General features: G+C 48.6%; 8 non-coding genes and 9 pseudogenes across 8 annotated transcripts; 5 read left to right on the top strand and 12 right to left on the bottom strand.

The window, feature by feature from the left end:
* Nucleotides 1–1,067: 1,067 nt before the first annotated feature.
* LOC142126705 (U2 spliceosomal RNA) lies at nt 1,068–1,224 on the bottom strand (annotated as a pseudogene).
* An 819-nt stretch (nt 1,225–2,043) lies between these two features.
* LOC142126689 (U2 spliceosomal RNA) lies at nt 2,044–2,234 on the bottom strand. Its single transcript, XR_012685248.1, has one exon. It is a non-coding gene; the product is annotated as a U2 spliceosomal RNA (small nuclear RNA).
* Nucleotides 2,235–3,053: 819 nt separating this feature from the next.
* Nucleotides 3,054–3,244, bottom strand: LOC142126686 (U2 spliceosomal RNA). The gene has a single exon (XR_012685246.1). It is a non-coding gene; the product is annotated as a U2 spliceosomal RNA (small nuclear RNA).
* An 819-nt stretch (nt 3,245–4,063) lies between these two features.
* Nucleotides 4,064–4,254, bottom strand: LOC142126685 (U2 spliceosomal RNA). Its single transcript, XR_012685245.1, has one exon. It is a non-coding gene; the product is annotated as a U2 spliceosomal RNA (small nuclear RNA).
* Nucleotides 4,255–5,073: 819 nt separating this feature from the next.
* LOC142126684 (U2 spliceosomal RNA) lies at nt 5,074–5,264 on the bottom strand. Its single transcript, XR_012685244.1, has one exon. It is a non-coding gene; the product is annotated as a U2 spliceosomal RNA (small nuclear RNA).
* Nucleotides 5,265–6,083: 819 nt separating this feature from the next.
* LOC142126683 (U2 spliceosomal RNA) lies at nt 6,084–6,274 on the bottom strand. Its single transcript, XR_012685243.1, has one exon. It is a non-coding gene; the product is annotated as a U2 spliceosomal RNA (small nuclear RNA).
* An 819-nt stretch (nt 6,275–7,093) lies between these two features.
* LOC142126697 (U2 spliceosomal RNA) lies at nt 7,094–7,304 on the bottom strand (annotated as a pseudogene).
* Nucleotides 7,305–8,059: 755 nt separating this feature from the next.
* Nucleotides 8,060–8,145, bottom strand: LOC142126707 (U2 spliceosomal RNA; annotated as a pseudogene).
* Nucleotides 8,146–8,964: 819 nt separating this feature from the next.
* On the bottom strand, nt 8,965–9,138 carry LOC142126696 (U2 spliceosomal RNA; annotated as a pseudogene).
* Nucleotides 9,139–14,789: 5,651 nt separating this feature from the next.
* On the bottom strand, nt 14,790–14,946 carry LOC142126704 (U2 spliceosomal RNA; annotated as a pseudogene).
* An 819-nt stretch (nt 14,947–15,765) lies between these two features.
* On the bottom strand, nt 15,766–15,956 carry LOC142126682 (U2 spliceosomal RNA). Its single transcript, XR_012685242.1, has one exon. It is a non-coding gene; the product is annotated as a U2 spliceosomal RNA (small nuclear RNA).
* An 819-nt stretch (nt 15,957–16,775) lies between these two features.
* Nucleotides 16,776–16,944, bottom strand: LOC142126702 (U2 spliceosomal RNA; annotated as a pseudogene).
* On the top strand, nt 16,880–17,048 carry LOC142126703 (U2 spliceosomal RNA; annotated as a pseudogene).
* An 819-nt stretch (nt 17,049–17,867) lies between these two features.
* Nucleotides 17,868–18,058, top strand: LOC142126681 (U2 spliceosomal RNA). The gene has a single exon (XR_012685241.1). It is a non-coding gene; the product is annotated as a U2 spliceosomal RNA (small nuclear RNA).
* Nucleotides 18,059–18,877: 819 nt separating this feature from the next.
* LOC142126706 (U2 spliceosomal RNA) lies at nt 18,878–18,997 on the top strand (annotated as a pseudogene).
* A 171-nt stretch (nt 18,998–19,168) lies between these two features.
* Nucleotides 19,169–19,386, top strand: LOC142126699 (U2 spliceosomal RNA; annotated as a pseudogene).
* An 819-nt stretch (nt 19,387–20,205) lies between these two features.
* LOC142126680 (U2 spliceosomal RNA) lies at nt 20,206–20,396 on the top strand. The gene has a single exon (XR_012685240.1). It is a non-coding gene; the product is annotated as a U2 spliceosomal RNA (small nuclear RNA).
* The last annotated feature ends 306 nt before the right edge of the window (nt 20,397–20,702 follow it).

The raw sequence follows: 20,702 nt of genomic DNA, 5'->3' as shown, positions 1-20,702 counted from the left end.
TTTTCTGCAGTTCCTCGGCTGATCGGCATAGTGGAGGAGGCCGGCAGAGCCGCCCAGGGCAAAGCTTGATGGCAGGTGTTGGAGTCCGTCAGTTGCCGTGCTGTCTTTCCTCAGTCTGATGATAATGGACCACTTGCCTGTCCAGAAGCCGTTGACATCCAGGATCTTGGAGGGGTCCTTGACCACGGAGCAGAAGCGGCTCAGGAAGGTAGCGATGTCCTTACCAGGGGTGTGAGGATTTCTCATGGAGACCGTGACTCTTCTCTCCTCTCTCTGGATGGGGCAGTTCCCCACGAAGCGGGAGAAGGGAGACTCCGGTCTCGCAGTCTTCACTGCCTCCCAGTACCTCTTGCAGATGGCAATGGAGGCGAAGGTGATGTACCAGATCCCTTTCAGGTAGTTCTGCACGCTGAGGGTTTCAGCCTTGGAGAAGCCCTGGTCCAGGATCATCTTCTTGCCGAAGGTCTCGGCAGTCATGTCTGGGACCCTTCCTTCCACTTCCTTCAGCTTCAGGACCACGGTCTGCCTCATCCAGGGTTCCAGGGTGGGGGTCTTCTGGGGGGTGTCCTGGTTGGGCTGGCCTTGTCCGGCAGCAGCAGGGGCGGTGGAGGCAGAGGTTCCGGCCACGGGGAGAGGCTTCGGGGCGGTGTTCTTTCCTCCCTTCTTCCCAGGGGCAGGAGCAGGGGTGGAGGCAGGAGCTGGGGTAGCTGAGGCCATCGTCCTGGCTCTTCCTGGGGTAGAGAGGCTGGTCGTCCGGGGTGGAGGGAGCAGTGCAGATGTCCTCCCGCTGGGTAGAGAGGAGCAGGGGCTTCCGCTGAAGAGGAGGCGCTTCTTCCAGTGGAGCAGGGCCCGAGGAGAGGAGGGCTTCTTCAGCCGGAGGTGCTCCCGGCGTCTTCTTCCCGGCAGGCAGGGGGGGTCGGCAGCGCTTCTTCCCCGGGGTCGGTCTTCTTGCTCCTGGCCGGCTTTGATCGGGTAACACAAGTCTCAAACAGTTCCTCACCAGGGTTAGAGTGTGCTATCGGATGAGCCACACTCAGGTATGTCCTCTGGGTTTTGGGCAGGAGAGAGACAAGTGCACCATGCAGCAGAGTCTACATCAGCCCCTCACCAATGTTAGAGTGCGCTATCGGATGAGCCACACTCAGCATAACCTCCACCGGGTAGTTGGTAAGCTGATAAGAACAGATACTACACTTGATCTTAGCCAAAAGGCCGAGAAGCGATAACCTGAAAAGGGACCCAGGAAAGCGCCCGCTTCTCAGGCTAGGCCTGACAACTGTAGGAGACAGCCACGCCACACGCCGTATACTTTCTTCAGCGGCGGCCCACAACACTCCATTGCTGCACATTCTAGGCCCGACTAGCCTGAAAAGCCTGACACCTTCACTGGGACCCTCTTTACACCTCTCTGTCTGCAAAGGCACGCACATGAGCCGAGGACTTTTCAAACGAGATGCCTGCAAAATTTGCATTAACTCCTCCCCTTGACCATAAGTGCAACGACGCCCGCTGATTAGTCGGCCTGCCGTTCCGTCCTCGTCTCCCCAGGCAATTAATCACACTGTCTGCCCAGCTTCTTTCGGAATATTCACAGCATGTCACAGAAACAGCACTTCAAGGTGCATCACAATTGTTTCTCGGGCCACCGGCAAGTAAATAGAAAAGGAAGCTGCATGCTGCAACAGCAGCAGGGTTCTAAAAGGTGTGTGTCATAATCCTCACTTGCCTTTATTATGTCACTGGGTCCACAAGAGGGAGACACACTACGTCAGATTAATAGTTTCATTCATTCGGAGATCCAATTGAATTTGCAAATCACAAGTTGCTCCATTAAAGGAATAATTGGATCAATTCAGTAATCCTTTTGGACAAAGAAAAGGGTCTTCTTATCTGCAAATGCTTGTTTGCTAAAAGAGATAAGAAACAAAACAACAAAAAGACACAATAAATTGACACGAAATAAGACACAGGAGACAAAAATCTGTTCTTATGTTTTTTTGTTGCTGAAAAGAGACATGATTCTATTTTTTGATAACTGGATAAGAGAAGTGCACCGGTCCTGGAAGTACTGCAATACCAGGTCAATGCGTGGAGTGGACAGAGCAAGCTCTTCTTCCATCTCCCTGTTCTAAAAATCCATTTAATATATGGCCCCCAGATAGGGGGCGTATCAGATATTAAACTGATAAGAACAGATACTACACTTGATCTTAGCCAAAAGGCCGAGAAGCGATAACCTGAAAAGGGACCCAGGAAAGCGCCCGCTTCTCAGGCTAGGCCTGACAACTGTAGGAGACAGCCACGCCACACGCCGTATACTTTCTTCAGCGGCGGCCCACAACACTCCATTGCTGCACATTCTAGGCCCGACTAGCCTGAAAAGCCTGACACCTTCACTGGGACCCTCTTTACACCTCTCTGTCTGCAAAGGCACGCACATGAGCCGAGGACTTTTCAAACGAGATGCCTGCAAAATTTGCATTAACTCCTCCCCTTGACCATAAGTGCAACGACGCCCGCTGATTAGTCGGCCTGCCGTTCCGTCCTCGTCTCCCCAGGCAATTAATCACACTGTCTGCCCAGCTTCTTTCGGAATATTCACAGCATGTCACAGAAACAGCACTTCAAGGTGCATCACAATTGTTTCTCGGGCCACCGGCAAGTAAATAGAAAAGGAAGCTGCATGCTGCAACAGCAGCAGGGTTCTAAAAGGTGTGTGTCATAATCCTCACTTGCCTTTATTATGTCACTGGGTCCACAAGAGGGAGACACACTACGTCAGATTAATAGTTTCATTCATTCGGAGATCCAATTGAATTTGCAAATCACAAGTTGCTCCATTAAAGGAATAATTGGATCAATTCAGTAATCCTTTTGGACAAAGAAAAGGGTCTTCTTATCTGCAAATGCTTGTTTGCTAAAAGAGATAAGAAACAAAACAACAAAAAGACACAATAAATTGACACGAAATAAGACACAGGAGACAAAAATCTGTTCTTATGTTTTTTTGTTGCTGAAAAGAGACATGATTCTATTTTTTGATAACTGGATAAGAGAAGTGCACCGGTCCTGGAAGTACTGCAATACCAGGTCAATGCGTGGAGTGGACAGAGCAAGCTCTTCTTCCATCTCCCTGTTCTAAAAATCCATTTAATATATGGCCCCCAGATAGGGGGCGTATCAGATATTAAACTGATAAGAACAGATACTACACTTGATCTTAGCCAAAAGGCCGAGAAGCGATAACCTGAAAAGGGACCCAGGAAAGCGCCCGCTTCTCAGGCTAGGCCTGACAACTGTAGGAGACAGCCACGCCACACGCCGTATACTTTCTTCAGCGGCGGCCCACAACACTCCATTGCTGCACATTCTAGGCCCGACTAGCCTGAAAAGCCTGACACCTTCACTGGGACCCTCTTTACACCTCTCTGTCTGCAAAGGCACGCACATGAGCCGAGGACTTTTCAAACGAGATGCCTGCAAAATTTGCATTAACTCCTCCCCTTGACCATAAGTGCAACGACGCCCGCTGATTAGTCGGCCTGCCGTTCCGTCCTCGTCTCCCCAGGCAATTAATCACACTGTCTGCCCAGCTTCTTTCGGAATATTCACAGCATGTCACAGAAACAGCACTTCAAGGTGCATCACAATTGTTTCTCGGGCCACCGGCAAGTAAATAGAAAAGGAAGCTGCATGCTGCAACAGCAGCAGGGTTCTAAAAGGTGTGTGTCATAATCCTCACTTGCCTTTATTATGTCACTGGGTCCACAAGAGGGAGACACACTACGTCAGATTAATAGTTTCATTCATTCGGAGATCCAATTGAATTTGCAAATCACAAGTTGCTCCATTAAAGGAATAATTGGATCAATTCAGTAATCCTTTTGGACAAAGAAAAGGGTCTTCTTATCTGCAAATGCTTGTTTGCTAAAAGAGATAAGAAACAAAACAACAAAAAGACACAATAAATTGACACGAAATAAGACACAGGAGACAAAAATCTGTTCTTATGTTTTTTTGTTGCTGAAAAGAGACATGATTCTATTTTTTGATAACTGGATAAGAGAAGTGCACCGGTCCTGGAAGTACTGCAATACCAGGTCAATGCGTGGAGTGGACAGAGCAAGCTCTTCTTCCATCTCCCTGTTCTAAAAATCCATTTAATATATGGCCCCCAGATAGGGGGCGTATCAGATATTAAACTGATAAGAACAGATACTACACTTGATCTTAGCCAAAAGGCCGAGAAGCGATAACCTGAAAAGGGACCCAGGAAAGCGCCCGCTTCTCAGGCTAGGCCTGACAACTGTAGGAGACAGCCACGCCACACGCCGTATACTTTCTTCAGCGGCGGCCCACAACACTCCATTGCTGCACATTCTAGGCCCGACTAGCCTGAAAAGCCTGACACCTTCACTGGGACCCTCTTTACACCTCTCTGTCTGCAAAGGCACGCACATGAGCCGAGGACTTTTCAAACGAGATGCCTGCAAAATTTGCATTAACTCCTCCCCTTGACCATAAGTGCAACGACGCCCGCTGATTAGTCGGCCTGCCGTTCCGTCCTCGTCTCCCCAGGCAATTAATCACACTGTCTGCCCAGCTTCTTTCGGAATATTCACAGCATGTCACAGAAACAGCACTTCAAGGTGCATCACAATTGTTTCTCGGGCCACCGGCAAGTAAATAGAAAAGGAAGCTGCATGCTGCAACAGCAGCAGGGTTCTAAAAGGTGTGTGTCATAATCCTCACTTGCCTTTATTATGTCACTGGGTCCACAAGAGGGAGACACACTACGTCAGATTAATAGTTTCATTCATTCGGAGATCCAATTGAATTTGCAAATCACAAGTTGCTCCATTAAAGGAATAATTGGATCAATTCAGTAATCCTTTTGGACAAAGAAAAGGGTCTTCTTATCTGCAAATGCTTGTTTGCTAAAAGAGATAAGAAACAAAACAACAAAAAGACACAATAAATTGACACGAAATAAGACACAGGAGACAAAAATCTGTTCTTATGTTTTTTTGTTGCTGAAAAGAGACATGATTCTATTTTTTGATAACTGGATAAGAGAAGTGCACCGGTCCTGGAAGTACTGCAATACCAGGTCAATGCGTGGAGTGGACAGAGCAAGCTCTTCTTCCATCTCCCTGTTCTAAAAATCCATTTAATATATGGCCCCCAGATAGGGGGCGTATCAGATATTAAACTGATAAGAACAGATACTACACTTGATCTTAGCCAAAAGGCCGAGAAGCGATAACCTGAAAAGGGACCCAGGAAAGCGCCCGCTTCTCAGGCTAGGCCTGACAACTGTAGGAGACAGCCACGCCACACGCCGTATACTTTCTTCAGCGGCGGCCCACAACACTCCATTGCTGCACATTCTAGGCCCGACTAGCCTGAAAAGCCTGACACCTTCACTGGGACCCTCTTTACACCTCTCTGTCTGCAAAGGCACGCACATGAGCCGAGGACTTTTCAAACGAGATGCCTGCAAAATTTGCATTAACTCCTCCCCTTGACCATAAGTGCAACGACGCCCGCTGATTAGTCGGCCTGCCGTTCCGTCCTCGTCTCCCCAGGCAATTAATCACACTGTCTGCCCAGCTTCTTTCGGAATATTCACAGCATGTCACAGAAACAGCACTTCAAGGTGCATCACAATTGTTTCTCGGGCCACCGGCAAGTAAATAGAAAAGGAAGCTGCATGCTGCAACAGCAGCAGGGTTCTAAAAGGTGTGTGTCATAATCCTCACTTGCCTTTATTATGTCACTGGGTCCACAAGAGGGAGACACACTACGTCAGATTAATAGTTTCATTCATTCGGAGATCCAATTGAATTTGCAAATCACAAGTTGCTCCATTAAAGGAATAATTGGATCAATTCAGTAATCCTTTTGGACAAAGAAAAGGGTCTTCTTATCTGCAAATGCTTGTTTGCTAAAAGAGATAAGAAACAAAACAACAAAAAGACACAATAAATTGACACGAAATAAGACACAGGAGACAAAAATCTGTTCTTATGTTTTTTTGTTGCTGAAAAGAGACATGATTCTATTTTTTGATAACTGGATAAGAGAAGTGCACCGGTCCTGGAAGTACTGCAATACCAGGTCAATGCGTGGAGTGGACAGAGCAAGCTCTTCTTCCATCTCCCTGTTCTAAAAATCCATTTAATATATGGCCCCCAGATAGGGGGCGTATCAGATATTAAACTGATAAGAACAGATACTACACTTGATCTTAGCCAAAAGGCCGAGAAGCGATAACCTGAAAAGGGACCCAGGAAAGCGCCCGCTTCTCAGGCTAGGCCTGACAACTGTAGGAGACAGCCACGCCACACGCCGTATACTTTCTTCAGCGGCGGCCCACAACACTCCATTGCTGCACATTCTAGGCCCGACTAGCCTGAAAAGCCTGACACCTTCACTGGGACCCTCTTTACACCTCTCTGTCTGCAAAGGCACGCACATGAGCCGAGGACTTTTCAAACGAGATGCCTGCAAAATTTGCATTAACTCCTCCCCTTGACCATAAGTGCAACGACGCCCGCTGATTAGTCGGCCTGCCGTTCCGTCCTCGTCTCCCCAGGCAATTAATCACACTGTCTGCCCAGCTTCTTTCGGAATATTCACAGCATGTCACAGAAACAGCACTTCAAGGTGCATCACAATTGTTTCTCGGGCCACCGGCAAGTAAATAGAAAAGGAAGCTGCATGCTGCAACAGCAGCAGGGTTCTAAAAGGTGTGTGTCATAATCCTCACTTGCCTTTATTATGTCACTGGGTCCACAAGAGGGAGACACACTACGTCAGATTAATAGTTTCATTCATTCGGAGATCCAATTGAATTTGCAAATCACAAGTTGCTCCATTAAAGGAATAATTGGATCAATTCAGTAATCCTTTTGGACAAAGAAAAGGGTCTTCTTATCTGCAAATGCTTGTTTGCTAAAAGAGATAAGAAACAAAACAACAAAAAGACACAATAAATTGACACGAAATAAGACACAGGAGACAAAAATCTGTTCTTATGTTTTTTTGTTGCTGAAAAGAGACATGATTCTATTTTTTGATAACTGGATAAGAGAAGTGCACCGGTCCTGGAAGTACTGCAATACCAGGTCAATGCGTGGAGTGGACAGAGCAAGCTCTTCTTCCATCTCCCTGTTCTAAAAATCCATTTAATATATGGCCCCCAGATAGGGGGCGTATCAGATATTAAACTGATAAGAACAGATTTTTTATTTTTTTTTTTATTTAAAGCCTTGAGCTCGTCCCTTGTGCACGAAAAAAATGAGTAAATACCCAAAAAACATGCACAAGAGTTTTCGGTGCGTGGTCCTCCCTCCGGAGAGGAAGAACCCTGGTCCTCGACCCCCAGAACCAAAAAGGTCACTTAGGGGCCGGGGTCGTCTGACTCCCTTCGCCGCAAAGCTAGGGGAGCCTCTTAGCCCCTGGGATCCGCCGAAGCTTCACCCAGTGCTCGGTGTGCCGATTGGGTACGGCCCCAGCCGGGTGGCTGGGCGGGGTTGGACCCTCGTCGCCGCGAAGCTAGGAGGGCCCCATTAGTCCCTGGGATCTGCCGGAGCTTCACCCAGGACTCAAGCCGAGTGGGTACGGCCCCAGCCGGGTGGCTGGGCAGGGTTGGACCCTCGTCGCCGCAAAGCTAGGAGGGCCCCATTAGTCCCTGGGATCTGCCGGAGCTTCACCCAGGACTCAAGCCGAGTGGGTACGGCCCCAGCCGGGTGGCTGGGCTAGTATGGGCCCCCTTGGCCTGCCACACTAGGGGACCCATTTTGCCCCTGAGATCCGCCGGAGCTTCACCCTGGGCCGGGTATAAAAATTTTCTTGCCCAGCCAAAAAGGTCCGGGCAAAGAATATAGCATTGCTTAGGAGAAAGAGGTCAAAAGTGCGTGGGTGCCAACAGAATCACGTTGTATCTATATTAAGGTCTCTTGACCCGTGATTTATGGCCCCCCGGGTTTCCAGTCCGGATGCACATTTGTCCCAGCCTTTCAAAGCTGCATTCCAGCCCTCTAGTTAAAGAGGCAAGTGCTGATCTGCCACAACTGCACTTGATCTTAGCCAAAAGGCCAGATACTACACTTGATCTTAGCCAAAAGGCCGAGAAGCGATAACCTGAAAAGGGACCCAGGAAAGCGCCCGCTTCTCAGGCTAGGCCTGACAACTGTAGGAGACAGCCACGCCACACGCCGTATACTTTCTTCAGCGGCGGCCCACAACACTCCATTGCTGCACATTCTAGGCCCGACTAGCCTGAAAAGCCTGACACCTTCACTGGGACCCTCTTTACACCTCTCTGTCTGCAAAGGCACGCACATGAGCCGAGGACTTTTCAAACGAGATGCCTGCAAAATTTGCATTAACTCCTCCCCTTGACCATAAGTGCAACGACGCCCGCTGATTAGTCGGCCTGCCGTTCCGTCCTCGTCTCCCCAGGCAATTAATCACACTGTCTGCCCAGCTTCTTTCGGAATATTCACAGCATGTCACAGAAACAGCACTTCAAGGTGCATCACAATTGTTTCTCGGGCCACCGGCAAGTAAATAGAAAAGGAAGCTGCATGCTGCAACAGCAGCAGGGTTCTAAAAGGTGTGTGTCATAATCCTCACTTGCCTTTATTATGTCACTGGGTCCACAAGAGGGAGACACACTACGTCAGATTAATAGTTTCATTCATTCGGAGATCCAATTGAATTTGCAAATCACAAGTTGCTCCATTAAAGGAATAATTGGATCAATTCAGTAATCCTTTTGGACAAAGAAAAGGGTCTTCTTATCTGCAAATGCTTGTTTGCTAAAAGAGATAAGAAACAAAACAACAAAAAGACACAATAAATTGACACGAAATAAGACACAGGAGACAAAAATCTGTTCTTATGTTTTTTTGTTGCTGAAAAGAGACATGATTCTATTTTTTGATAACTGGATAAGAGAAGTGCACCGGTCCTGGAAGTACTGCAATACCAGGTCAATGCGTGGAGTGGACAGAGCAAGCTCTTCTTCCATCTCCCTGTTCTAAAAATCCATTTAATATATGGCCCCCAGATAGGGGGCGTATCAGATATTAAACTGATAAGAACAGATTTTTTTGATTGAAAAAGTAGCTTTATTTTGTATAAAGTACAAAAAACACAGTTCATACATTTCATTCAGGTGTACGCAGTACACCGTAAGACATGATCATGCATACGTTTTAGTACAATACAGGGCATAAAGTACAAGACATGACATCCTACACTATATACATCAAGTACTGCACTAACCATTCAAACTTTACAGTGTATTACAGTGCAATAAAATAACATTGGATGTGAGGGGGAGGTAGGTAAGAGGGGTAGGGTGATGGAGTCACGAGCAAAAAGTTTTTATTGAGGACAGACACAAAGGGAAGGGTGCATAAATAGACATGACATTCAATAATACTTCATGCTGTGAAGGGGAGTGGGTTGGAGGGGGAAAGGGAGGGGAGCACAAACCAAAGTTTTTTATTGAAAATAGACACAATGGGGAGGAGGAGAAGAGGGGACAACAATCAATCAATTACAATCAATCGTCGTCTTCATCTTCCTCAGGACTGTCAAGGGTGTTATAGTCTCTTAACAGGCTATGGATAAGCCTGCGACAGTCCTGGATGGTCATCTTCTCCCGCTTCAAGATGAGGCGGTTCCTGGCAAGCCACATAGCGTCCTTAAAACAGTTCATAAGGCGCCAGGCCTCCTGGATTGCCTCAACGGTGTGAGTCCCAGGAAATAATCCATAAAATACCGAATGGTATGAAAGGCAAGTCCTGGGCACACTGTCCTTAAGTTCATGTTCCAGGGCATCCAACAATGCCTGTGCAGTGGGACAGTCCCAAAAGATATGTTGAGCAGTCTCCCTCTTGGTAATACAAAAGGGGCAGTGAACATATCTGCACAGGTTCCGGGAGTGCATAAATGTCCTGAGAGGCAAACCCCCCTGAATGGCCATCCATGCAATGTCTTTATGTCCATTAGTCAGTCTCTTAGAGGCCACATTCTCCCAAACATGTTTGGCCGTGGCCACAGGGAGCCCTGGAACAGACTCCATAATGTCCTTAGCTCTGATGAGCTTGTGGATAGTTTTAGGTTTCCACAAGTCTGGTTTAAGTCCCTCCAGATGGTGCTCCCTCACAAATTGTCCAACATCCAGGTAAAACCAAGGTGTAGTCCAGTTGTAAGGGAAGGAGCTGTCCCACTTGTCCCAACCAAGTTTCCTCCAAAGAGGAAGAAGGAAAAAGCGTGACATGGACTTCCCAGCAGAGCAAACGTTCTTTTCAAGGAGTGTCCTGCGGATACAGTTGCAAACAAAGAAGGCCCGCAGCATGGTGGGGATATCAGGGATCCCTTTCCCACCTTTGTGGGGCTCCTTGTACATAACAGACCGCTTCACTCTGTCCATTTTGGAGCCCCAGATGAAGTGAAAGACTGTCCTCGTGATGGTCTTACAGACGGCAGCAAGAGGTGGCCAAGCTTGGGCCGTGTACTGAAGAACGGGAAGAATCTCGTTGCGCAGTACCAGTGCTTTCCCTTCGATGGTAAGAAGTCTGAGGCTCCACAGTCCAATCTTTTGCCGGACTGTTGCCAGTCTCTCTTCCCAGCACTTCAGGGCCGCCTCCTCTCCACCGAACCAAACTCCAAGAATTTTGATGAAGTCCGGCTTGATTGTGAAGGGGAATGCAGCGGGGGATGACAGGTGCCACTGACCAAACAGCATTGCCTCTGACTTCCCGCAGTTGACTTTTGCCCCTGAAGCTTGGCCGAAGTTGTTGCAGGTCTGGACGAGTGCTGCCACCGAACGCTGATCAGCGCAGAAGACAGTGACGTCGTCCATGTAGAGCGAACACTTGGCCTCTAGTCGGTCTGGACCCGGTGCGGTGATCCCTCTGATCTCTGGGTTTCGCCTGATGGACATCGCAAAGAGCTCTATACAACAGACAAAAAGGAGAGGTGAAAGAGGGCAGCCTTGTCTGACCCCAGACAGTACAGAGAAGGGGTCAGTCTTCCAGCCGTTCACCAACACAGAGCTGTAAATATCAAGGTACATCAGGTTAACATAAGAACAAAACATATCACCCAATCCAAACCTGCACAGAACCTTACGCATAAAACCATGAGAGACACGATCAAAGGCCTTCTCCTGATCAAGACTGACCAGGGCCACATGTGCATGGCGGTCTTTGATATAATGAACCGTGTCCCTCAGCAGCGCAAGGCTGTCTGCAATCCTTCTACCAGGAATGCCACAAGTCTGATCAGGATGAACAATTCGCCCAATGACAACCTTTAGCCTGTTGGCTAGTACCTTGGCCAAAATCTTGTAGTCCACGTTCAGGAGGGAGATGGGCCTCCAATTTTTGAGGTCACATCTCTCTCCCTTGCGCTTGTACAAAATCGTGATCAAGCCCTCTCTCAGAGTAGGAGGCATCCTGCCCTCCACCACCATCTCCTCATACAGCTCTAGCAGGTCCGGGCCAATGAGGTCCCACAGCGCTACATAGAGCTCGGCTGGGAGGCCATCACTGCCCGGGGTCCTGCCCGGCCTAAAGGATTTAGCGGCAGAGTGCAGCTCCCCCAAGGTGAGGGGGGCATCCATAGCTGCCCTACCTGTAGGATCAATAGGGTTAGTGATACCTGACAGGAAAGATTCAGCCGCGTCGTCGTCTGTAGTCTTAGGGGAGTAGAGTTTGCCGTAGTAGTCTGAGACGACTCCCATGACGCCCTCCTTCCCCCTCCTGGGGGTGCCAGACTCGTCCCGCAGCTCAGTCAGGGGCGTGTGGCCGGAGTGGAGTTTTCTGAAAAAGAAAGAATTACATTTCTCACCCTTCTCCAGATTCTCCACCTTGGAACGGAAGATGATGCGATTGGCCTCTTCCTCGAAGTGCCTTTTCAGGCCCCCTTTGGCCTCAGCCAGATCATCCTTCACATCCCAGCCGCAGAGTTGGAGATCCAGCAGGGACTGCAGCTGACGCTGAAGTCTCCTGAAGTTCCTCTTCCTCTCACACGCCTGTTGGCGGCCTTTAGCCTGAAAGAAACTGCGAAACTTGCCCTTGACATACTCCCACCAGTTAGACATACAGTCAAAATACATTTTGTCATTTTTCCACATTACATAGGCATCCCTCAGCTCAACCATCACCTCTTCCTTTCCCAGCAGAGCGCAGTTCAGCTTCCAAGAGCCAGGGCCGGGAGGGAACCCGTGACCCAGAACACCTTCAAAGAGAATGGCCCTATGATCAGAGAAAAAGCAGGGAACCATGACATGCCTGTTTTGTCTTACCGCTCTCGATGTAAACACAAAGTCAATCCGGGAACGCACTGAGCCATCGGGGCGGCTCCAAGTATAATTCACAGAGCCGGCCCCCATAGATCCCACTGCATCCCGCAAGGATGCTTCGGCTACCATCTCCTGCAACAACCTGGAAGAAACATCAAGTTTAGCATTAGTACAAGAACTCCTACCATCTTCCTCTATAGGACAGTTAAAGTCCCCAGCCATCACTACCGCCCTGGTGGTTGCGAGCTGGGCCCGCAGGGTCTGGAAAAGCTCCAAACGCTCATTCTTACCCGGGGATGCATACACACAGATAAGCCTGATAGGCTCACCCGCCCAGGAGCCATCTACGATAAGCAATCTGCCGCAGACAAACTCCTGAACGGAATCTAATGTGAAGAGGCTTCCCCTGATAAGAATGGCGACCCCTGCAGACTTACAGTCACTCCCCCCAGACCAATAGGAGGGCCCGTGAGACCACTGCCTCCCCAGATGCCTGTAGGAACTAGAGAAAGGGAGAGAACATTCCTGCAACATGTAAACATCACATTTCTGACTGTCAAGAAAGGTAAACACAGACTGACGTCTAATCTTATCCTTCACACTCCTCACATTAATGGTAAAAAGAGAAAAGTTAGCCATTAGTTGGGAGAAAAAAGAGAGTTAGCACAGTCAATACATCAGTTACCCTCCTTGTCCGGTGGGACTTGGTCCGGTCTGCCCGTGTCCCCTTCGGGTGGGAGCAGACCTTTCTCCTCTAGCTGGTCGAATAGGCAGATTTGGGGCAGTTGTAGGAATTCTTCCTCCTCCTGCTCAGAATCCAGCAGCTCATCCACCATCTCTACCAGGGCCCCCTCTGACGGGAGAGGGTCCTCTTCCAGCTCGATTGCCTTTTTCTTGGAAGGGTCAGAGTCGCCAGCTGGGCTGTCCAGCTCTTTCCGCTTCCTTCTTTGTTTGTTCTCATCACCTGCAGACACAAGAGGGAGGAGGGGGGGGAAATCCTCCAGGGAAAGGGGGGGAGCTGCAGTAGCGGTGGAGGGGGTTAGTGCTACTGCAGGGGGGGGGGGTGTTGTGACAGCGGGGAGGGAGAGGGGTGCTGTCACAACAGGGGTGGGAGATATCTTACCAGCTCTTGGCTGCGGTGTGGGCTTCTGTTGCTTCCTCTGGGCTGGCTTGGGCTGCAGGGCAGGGGCAGGTCCGCTTTCCGGCAGTCCAATCCCGGCAGCTGCAGCGTAGGATCTGGCCCTCTGGGGGCAGTCCCTGTAGATGTGGCTGGCCAGGCCGCAGAGGTTGCAGGACAATTTTCTTGGGCAATCCTTGGACTCGTGCCCCGCCACCTTGCAGTTCCTGCAGGCTGAGACCTTGCAGCTTCTCGCCATGTGGTCAGCTTCCCCGCATTTTCTGCAGTTCCTCGGCTGATCGGCATAGTGGAGGAGGCCGGCAGAGCCGCCCAGGGCAAAGCTTGATGGCAGGTGTTGGAGTCCGTCAGTTGCCGTGCTGTCTTTCCTCAGTCTGATGATAATGGACCACTTGCCTGTCCAGAAGCCGTTGACATCCAGGATCTTGGAGGGGTCCTTGACCACGGAGCAGAAGCGGCTCAGGAAGGTAGCGATGTCCTTACCAGGGGTGTGAGGATTTCTCATGGAGACCGTGACTCTTCTCTCCTCTCTCTGGATGGGGCAGTTCCCCACGAAGCGGGAGAAGGGAGACTCCGGTCTCGCAGTCTTCACTGCCTCCCAGTACCTCTTGCAGATGGCAATGGAGGCGAAGGTGATGTACCAGATCCCTTTCAGGTAGTTCTGCACGCTGAGGGTTTCAGCCTTGGAGAAGCCCTGGTCCAGGATCATCTTCTTGCCGAAGGTCTCCGCCGTCATGTCTGGGACCCTTCCTTCCACTTCCTTCAGCTTCAGGACCACGGTCTGCCTCATCCAGGGTTCCAGAGTGGGGGTCTTCTGGGGGTTGTCCTGGCTGGGCTGGCCTTGTCCGGTAGCAGGAGGGGCGGTGGAGGCAGAGGTTCCGGCCACGGGGGGAGGCTTCGGGGCGGTCGTCTTTCCTCCCTTCTTCCCAGGGGCAGGAGCAGGGGTGGAGGCAGGAGCTGGGGTAGCTGAGGCCATCGTCCTGGCTCTTCCTGGGGTAGAGAGGCTGGTCTTCCGGGGTGGAGGGAGCAGTGCAGATGTCCTCCCGCTGGGTAGAGAGGAGCAGGGGCTTCCGCTGAAGAGGGGGCGCTTCTTCCGGTGGGGCAGGGCCCGAGGAGAGGAGGGCTTCTTCAGCCGGAGGTGCTCCCGGCGTCTTCTTCCCGGCAGGCAGGGGGGGTCGGCAGCGCTTCTTCCCCGGGGTCGGTCTTCTTGCTCCTGGCCGGCTTTGATCGGGTAACACAAGTCTCAAACAGTTCCTCACCAGGGTTAGAGTGTGCTATCGGATGAGCCACACTCAGGTATGTCCTCTGGGTTTTGGGCAGGAGAGAGACAAGTGCACCATGCAGCAGAGTCTACATCAGCCCCTCACCAATGTTAGAGTGCGCTATCGGATGAGCCACACTCAGCATAACCTCCACCGGGTAGTTGGTAAGCTGATAAGAACAGATACTACACTTGATCTTAGCCAAAAGGCCGAGAAGCGATAACCTGAAAAGGGACCCAGGAAAGCGCCCGCTTCTCAGGCTAGGCCTGACAACTGTAGGAGACAGCCACGCCACACGCCGTATACTTTCTTCAGCGGCGGCCCACAACACTCCATTGCTGCACATTCTAGGCCCGACTAGCCTGAAAAGCCTGACACCTTCACTGGGACCCTCTTTACACCTCTCTGTCTGCAAAGGCACGCACATGAGCCGAGGACTTTTCAAACGAGATGCCTGCAAAATTTGCATTAACTCCTCCCCTTGACCATAAGTGCAACGACGCCCGCTGATTAGTCGGCCTGCCGTTCCGTCCTCGTCTCCCCAGGCAATTAATCACACTGTCTGCCCAGCTTCTTTCGGAATATTCACAGCATGTCACAGAAACAGCACTTCAAGGTGCATCACAATTGTTTCTCGGGCCACCGGCAAGTAAATAGAAAAGGAAGCTGCATGCTGCAACAGCAGCAGGGTTCTAAAAGGTGTGTGTCATAATCCTCACTTGCCTTTATTATGTCACTGGGTCCACAAGAGGGAGACACACTACGTCAGATTAATAGTTTCATTCATTCGGAGATCCAATTGAATTTGCAAATCACAAGTTGCTCCATTAAAGGAATAATTGGATCAATTCAGTAATCCTTTTGGACAAAGAAAAGGGTCTTCTTATCTGCAAATGCTTGTTTGCTAAAAGAGATAAGAAACAAAACAACAAAAAGACACAATAAATTGACACGAAATAAGACACAGGAGACAAAAATCTGTTCTTATGTTTTTTTGTTGCTGAAAAGAGACATGATTCTATTTTTTGATAACTGGATAAGAGAAGTGCACCGGTCCTGGAAGTACTGCAATACCAGGTCAATGCGTGGAGTGGACAGAGCAAGCTCTTCTTCCATCTCCCTGTTCTAAAAATCCATTTAATATATGGCCCCCAGATAGGGGGCGTATCAGATATTAAACTGATAAGAACAGATACTACACTTGATCTTAGCCAAAAGGCCGAGAAGCGATAACCTGAAAAGGGACCCAGGAAAGCGCCCGCTTCTCAGGCTAGGCCTGACAACTGTAGGAGACAGCCACGCCACACGCCGTATACTTTCTTCAGCGGCGGCCCACAACACTCCATTGCTGCACATTCTAGGCCCGACTAGCCTGAAAAGCCTGACACCTTCACTGGGACCCTCTTTACACCTCTCTGTCTGCAAAGGCACGCACATGAGCCGAGGACTTTTCAAACGAGATGCCTGCAAAATTTGCATTAACTCCTCCCCTTGACCATAAGTGCAACGACGCCCGCTGATTAGTCGGCCTGCCGTTCCGTCCTCGTCTCCCCAGGCAATTAATCACACTGTCTGCCCAGCTTCTTTCGGAATATTCACAGCATGTCACAGAAACAGCACTTCAAGGTGCATCACAATTGTTTCTCGGGCCACCGGCAAGTAAATAGAAAAGGAAGCTGCATGCTGCAACAGCAGCAGGGTTCTAAAAGGTGTGTGTCATAATCCTCACTTGCCTTTATTATGTCACTGGGTCCACAAGAGGGAGACACACTACGTCAGATTAATAGTTTCATTCATTCGGAGATCCAATTGAATTTGCAAATCACAAGTTGCTCCATTAAAGGAATAATTGGATCAATTCAGTAATCCTTTTGGACAAAGAAAAGGGTCTTCTTATCTGCAAATGCTTGTTTGCTAAAAGAGATAAGAAACAAAACAACAAAAAGACACAATAAATTGACACGAAATAAGACACAGGAGACAAAAATCTGTTCTTATGTTTTTTTGTTGCTGAAAAGAGACATGATTCTATTTTTTGATAACTGGATAAGAGAAGTGCACCGGTCCTGGAAGTACTGCAATACCAGGTCAATGCGTGGAGTGGACAGAGCAAGCTCTTCTTCCATCTCCCTGTTCTAAAAATCCATTTAATATATGGCCCCCAGATAGGGGGCGTATCAGATATTAAATATCTGATACGCCCCCTATCTGGGGGCCATATATTAAATGGATTTTTAGAACAGGGAGATGGAAGAAGAGCTTGCTCTGTCCACTCCACGCATTGACCTGGTATTGCAGTACTTCCAGGACCGGTGCACTTCTCTTATCCAGTTATCAAAAAATAGAATCATGTCTCTTTTCAGCAACAAAAAAACATAAGAACAGATTTTTGTCTCCTGTGTCTTATTTCGTGTCAATTTATTGTGTCTTTTTGTTGTTTTGTTTCTTATCTCTTTTAGCAAACAAGCATTTGCAGATAAGAAGACCCTTTTCTTTGTCCAAAAGGATTACTGAATTGATCCAATTATTCCTTTAATGGAGCAACTTGTGATTTGCAAATTCAATTGGATCTCCGAATGAATGAAACTATTAATCTGACGTAGTGTGTCTCCCTCTTGTGGACCCAGTGACATAATAAAGGCAAGTGAGGATTATGACACACACCTTTTAGAACCCTGCTGCTGTTGCAGCATGCAGCTTCCTTTTCTATTTACTTGCCGGTGGCCCGAGAAACAATTGTGATGCACCTTGAAGTGCTGTTTCTGTGACATGCTGTGAATATTCCGAAAGAAGCTGGGCAGACAGTGTGATTAATTGCCTGGGGAGACGAGGACGGAACGGCAGGCCGACTAATCAGCGGGCGTCGTTGCACTTATGGTCAAGGGGAGGAGTTAATGCAAATTTTGCAGGCATCTCGTTTGAAAAGTCCTCGGCTCATGTGCGTGCCTTTGCAGACAGAGAGGTGTAAAGAGGGTCCCAGTGAAGGTGTCAGGCTTTTCAGGCTAGTCGGGCCTAGAATGTGCAGCAATGGAGTGTTGTGGGCCGCCGCTGAAGAAAGTATACGGCGTGTGGCGTGGCTGTCTCCTACAGTTGTCAGGCCTAGCCTGAGAAGCGGGCGCTTTCCTGGGTCCCTTTTCAGGTTATCGCTTCTCGGCCTTTTGGCTAAGATCAAGTGTAGTATCTGTTCTTATCAGTTTAATATCTGATACGCCCCCTATCTGGGGGCCATATATTAAATGGATTTTTAGAACAGGGAGATGGAAGAAGAGCTTGCTCTGTCCACTCCACGCATTGACCTGGTATTGCAGTACTTCCAGGACCGGTGCACTTCTCTTATCCAGTTATCAAAAAATAGAATCATGTCTCTTTTCAGCAACAAAAAAACATAAGAACAGATTTTTGTCTCCTGTGTCTTATTTCGTGTCAATTTATTGTGTCTTTTTGTTGTTTTGTTTCTTATCTCTTTTAGCAAACAAGCATTTGCAGATAAGAAGACCCTTTTCTTTGTCCAAAAGGATTACTGAATTGATCCAATTATTCCTTTAATGGAGCAACTTGTGATTTGCAAATTCAATTGGATCTCCGAATGAATGAAACTATTAATCTGACGTAGTGTGTCTCCCTCTTGTGGACCCAGTGACATAATAAAGGCAAGTGAGGATTATGACACACACCTTTTAGAACCCTGCTGCTGTTGCAGCATGCAGCTTCCTTTTCTATTTACTTGCCGGTGGCCCGAGAAACAATTGTGATGCACCTTGAAGTGCTGTTTCTGTGACATGCTGTGAATATTCCGAAAGAAGCTGGGCAGACAGTGTGATTAATTGCCTGGGGAGACGAGGACGGAACGGCAGGCCGACTAATCAGCGGGCGTCGTTGCACTTATGGTCAAGGGGAGGAGTTAATGCAAATTTTGCAGGCATCTCGTTTGAAAAGTCCTCGGCTCATGTGCGTGCCTTTGCAGACAGAGAGGTGTAAAGAGGGTCCCAGTGAAGGTGTCAGGCTTTTCAGGCTAGTCGGGCCTAGAATGTGCAGCAATGGAGTGTTGTGGGCCGCCGCTGAAGAAAGTATACGGCGTGTGGCGTGGCTGTCTCCTACAGTTGTCAGGCCTAGCCTGAGAAGCGGGCGCTTTCCTGGGTCCCTTTTCAGGTTATCGCTTCTCGGCCTTTTGGCTAAGATCAAGTGTAGTATCTGTTCTTATCAGTCCAACCCCGCCCAGCCACCCGGCTGGGGCCGTACCCAATCGGCACACCGAGCACTGGGTGAAGCTTCGGCGGATCCCAGGGGCTAAGAGGCTCCCCTAGCTTTGCGGCGAAGGGAGTCAGACGACCCCGGCCCCTAAGTGACCTTTTTGGTTCTGGGGGTCGAGGACCAGGGTCCTTCCTCTCCGGAGGGAGGACCACGCACCGAAAACTCTTGTGCATGTTTTTTGGGTATTTACTCATTTTTTTCGTGCACAAGGGACGAGCTCAAGGCTTTAAATAAAAAAAAAAAAAAAAAAAAAAAAATCTGTTCTTATCAGTTTAATATCTGATACGCCCCCTATCTGGGGGCCATATATTAAATGGATTTTTAGAACAGGGAGATGGAAGAAGAGCTTGCTCTGTCCACTCCACGCATTGACCTGGTATTGCAGTACTTCCAGGACCGGTGCACTTCTCTTATCCAGTTATCAAAAAATAGAATCATGTCTCTTTTCAGCAACAAAAAAACATAAGAACAGATTTTTGTCTCCTGTGTCTTATTTCGTGTCAATTTATTGTGTCTTTTTGTTGTTTTGTTTCTTATCTCTTTTAGCAAACAAGCATTTGCAGATAAGAAGACCCTTTTCTTTGTCCAAAAGGATTACTGAATTGATCCAATTATTCCTTTAATGGAGCAACTTGTGATTTGCAAATTCAATTGGATCTCCGAATGAATGAAACTATTAATCTGACGTAGTGTGTCTCCCTCTTGTGGACCCAGTGACATAATAAAGGCAAGTGAGGATTATGACACACACCTTTTAGAACCCTGCTGCTGTTGCAGCATGCAGCTTCCTTTTCTATTTACTTGCCGGTGGCCCGAGAAACAATTGTGATGCACCTTGAAGTGCTGTTTCTGTGACATGCTGTGAATATTCCGAAAGAAGCTGGGCAGACAGTGTGATTAATTGCCTGGGGAGACGAGGACGGAACGGCAGGCCGACTAATCAGCGGGCGTCGTTGCACTTATGGTCAAGGGGAGGAGTTAATGCAAATTTTGCAGGCATCTCGTTTGAAAAGTCCTCGGCTCATGTGCGTGCCTTTGCAGACAGAGAGGTGTAAAGAGGGTCCCAGTGAAGGTGTCAGGCTTTTCAGGCTAGTCGGGCCTAGAATGTGCAGCAATGGAGTGTTGTGGGCCGCCGCTGAAGAAAGTATACGGCGTGTGGCGTGGCTGTCTCCTACAGTTGTCAGGCCTAGCCTGAGAAGCGGGCGCTTTCCTGGGTCCCTTTTCAGGTTATCGCTTCTCGGCCTTTTGGCTAAGATCAAGTGTAGTATCTGTTCTTATCAGTTTAATATCTGATACGCCCCCTATCTGGGGGCCATATATTAAATGGATTTTTAGAACAGGGAGATGGAAGAAGAGCTTGCTCTGTCCACTCCACGCATTGACCTGGTATTGCAGTACTTCCAGGACCGGTGCACTTCTCTTATCCAGTTATCAAAAAATAGAATCATGTCTCTTTTCAGCAACAAAAAAACATAAGAACAGATTTTTGTCTCCTGTGTCTTATTTCGTGTCAATTTATTGTGTCTTTTTGTTGTTTTGTTTCTTATCTCTTTTAGCAAACAAGCATTTGCAGATAAGAAGACCCTTTTCTTTGTCCAAAAGGATTACTGAATTGATCCAATTATTCCTTTAATGGAGCAACTTGTGATTTGCAAATTCAATTGGATCTCCGAATGAATGAAACTATTAATCTGACGTAGTGTGTCTCCCTCTTGTGGACCCAGTG

Source organism: Mixophyes fleayi, unplaced genomic scaffold (assembly GCF_038048845.1).
Source record: "Mixophyes fleayi isolate aMixFle1 unplaced genomic scaffold, aMixFle1.hap1 Scaffold_2723, whole genome shotgun sequence".
NCBI lineage: Eukaryota > Metazoa > Chordata > Amphibia > Anura > Limnodynastidae > Mixophyes > Mixophyes fleayi.
Note: the sequence above shows the minus strand (reverse complement) of the source record. Positions and strands in the feature narration are given on the sequence as shown.